This window comes from Marmota marmota, unplaced genomic scaffold, assembly GCF_001458135.2.
Source record: "Marmota marmota marmota unplaced genomic scaffold, marMar, whole genome shotgun sequence".
Lineage (NCBI taxonomy): Eukaryota > Metazoa > Chordata > Mammalia > Rodentia > Sciuridae > Marmota > Marmota marmota.
This window is the reverse complement of record NW_026000079.1, coordinates 3,795,418-3,798,577: the sequence shown is the minus strand read 5'-3', so window position 1 is coordinate 3,798,577 and position 3,160 is coordinate 3,795,418.

Genomic DNA, 3,160 nt, shown 5'->3' with positions numbered 1-3,160 from the left:
CATGTACGTGGGATGTCTTTCCATTTTTGGGTGTATCTTCTTCAATGATCTTATATTATTATATACAGTGCTGAAATATTTAATTTCATACCCATACCTAATGTGTACTATCATATCTATATCATATTTCAAGCAGTATATCTTCAAGATATACCCCTAGAAGTGGGATATGCATTTTGGGGGGTTACTACTAGGGATTGAATCCAAGACTGCTCAACCACTGAGCTATATCCCCAGTCCTCTTTGTTATTTTGAGACAGGGTTTCATGAAATTGTCTAGACTAGCCTTGAACTGTGATCCTCCTGCCTCAGAGTCCTGAGTAATTAGAATTACAGGTATCTGCCCGAGTCCTGAGTCGTTGGAATTACAGTGCCTGGCTTTAAATTTTGAGAGACTGTCTCGAGAATTCATTTAGATCACTTTTGAAATTGTAATGCTCTTGAGCAGCTGGGATTACAGGTGTGGGTCACCATACCTGACTGTAATATGTATTTGTAATTTTTATATTTATTCCAGTTTTTATATCTATTTTTCCTATATGGGGTTTACCAACTTGCACACTTACCAGTAATGCATGAGTGTAACTAATTTTCCAAAATGTTAAGAACAAGAGGGTTACAAGTTTAAAGCCAGTCTGGATAATTTAGTGAGACCCTGTCTAATAATTAAAAAAAGGGGGTGAGGGCTGGGATGCAGCTCAGTGGTAGAGTATCCCTGGGTTCAACCCCAGTAACAGGTAAACATTAACAATGTTTTCAAACTTTGGAATTTTTGCCAACCCGACAGATGAAAAGCGGTTTCTCAGTTTAGACTTATGTGCTTTTTCTTCTTGGGTTTTTGTTTGTTTGTTTGGTGGTGCTGGGCACCAAACCCAAGGCCTCATGCATGCCAAGCAAATGCTCCACCACTAAGCCACACATCATACTTCACTTTTTAAAATGGAGGTAAAACAAACCTAATGTGTATAGCTCCATAGTTTTTCATTTATATACATCATAGACCTATCACCCAGAAAAAGATGATTGTTACCAGCACCTCAAAGACTCTTTCATATCTTTCCCATTCAATATCTCCCCCAACCCTCAAACTTTCAGAGGTAACTATTACTTTTATTTCTATTGGCACAGCTAAGTTTTATTGTTTCTGAACTTTATAAACATATGTACTTAATGTGTCTGGATTCTTTCAATCAACAATATGTCTGTGAGACAAATCCAGTATTGTGGGTGTTATGAAGTTTGCTCGTTTTTATTGCTGAATTTCATTATGTAAATAAATCTATATTTTATATGTAGTATGCTTTTTTAAATATTTATTTTTTAGTTGTAGTTGGACACAATACCTTTATTTTATTTATTTATTTTTATGTGGTGCTGAGGATTGAACCCAGGGCCTCGCACGTGCTAGGCGGGCGCTCTACTGCTGAGCCACAGCCCCCACCTAGCACTATTTTTTCTAGTATTGATGGGATTTTTTAATTATTTCTAGTTTCGGCTACAATAAATAATGTTACTGTGGTGCACACTTGTAATCCTAGAGTCTCAGGAGGCTGAGGCAAGGGGATCACGAGTTTGAGTCCAGCCTCAGCAATTCAGCAGGACCCTAAGCAACTTAGTGAGATTCTATCTCAAAATAAAAAATAAAAAGGCTGGGGATGTGAATCAGTAGTTAAGCACCCCTGAGTTCAGTCCCTGGTACAAAAAGAAAAGAGAACAAAACCATGTAAAATATTTGGAATGTTGCATGGCATATAGCAAGCCATTGATAAATCTAAGTATTATTTAATTAATATCTATAAGAAGAACTGCAGCTTGTTTCCTGACCCAATGTGTTAGAGAAGGGGAAAGTAAACTTTGCTATAGAAAGTTTTAAGTCAGGTGTGTTCTGAAAAAACAAACACTATATTTACATAGTCACTCCATTTATTTATTTAGGTTGTGCTGAAGAATGAACCCAGAGATTCATACATTCTAGGCAATGAGCAAGCCTTGAGCTATACCTCCAACCCCTAAATGGAACTTATTTTTAAAACCATCATGCTGGGGAGGGTGGTACATGCCTGTAATCCCAGCAACTCAGGACACTGAGGCAGGAGAATCACAAATTGGAGGCCAGCCTCAGCAACTTAATGTGAAACCCATCTTCTTTTTTTTTTAATATTTATTTTTTAGTTGTACACAATACCTTTATTTTGTTTATTTGTTTTTATGTGGCGCTGAGGATCGAACCCAGGGCCTCACACGTGCTAGGCAAGCGCTCTACCGCTGAGCTACAACCCCAGCCCAGAAACCCATCTTAAAATTTAAAAAATGGGCTGGAGGTATAACTCAGTGGTAAAGTACCCATGCATTCAATCCCCAGTGTCAAAAAAAAAAAAAAAAGAGAAAAACAACATTACATAATATTACACAGGTTTTGTGTATATTTCCAGAGATACATATACATATGTATATTTACATATGTATATCATCCAGGTTCCCACACACAAATAGTTCTAGGGCTAGGGTTGTAGTTCAGTGGTAGAGCGCTTGCCTAGCATATGTGTGGTACTGCGTTTGATCCTCAGCACCACATGTAAATAAATAAATTAAATTAAGGTATTGTGTCCATCTACAACTGAAAAAAATTTAAAAACTAGTTCTATATGTAGAATAGTGATGACTAGGTTTGTGTGTGTGTGTTGTTTTGTGGTACTAAGGATTTAACTCAGGGGTGCTCTACCACTGAGCTACATCTCCAGCCTGTTTTGAAACAGGGTCTGCTTGTTGCCCAGGCTGGCCTCGAACTTGTAATCCTCCTGCCTCAGCCTCCCAAGTCACTGGGACTATAGGTATGTGCTACTACAGCCAGCTTGGTGTAGGAATAACTAGTACAGTGCATTCCAGCTTTTAAAAAAATGACCTCATATACATTAGTTCCATAGTCTTCTTAAAGCTAACAGGTTGCCCTGGTCTCCACGTTACAGAAAAGAGTTGGGAATGTAGTTCAGCAGTAGTGTGGTGTCCCTGGGTTCAGTCTCCAGTCACACACACACACACACACACACACAGACGGCAAAAGTTGGCTAGAGATGAAGGTCAGTGATAAAGCACAAAGCAAAGCACTTGCCTAAGAGTGAAGTGCTGGGTTCCGTCCCCAGCACTGGCCAAAAAAAAAAAA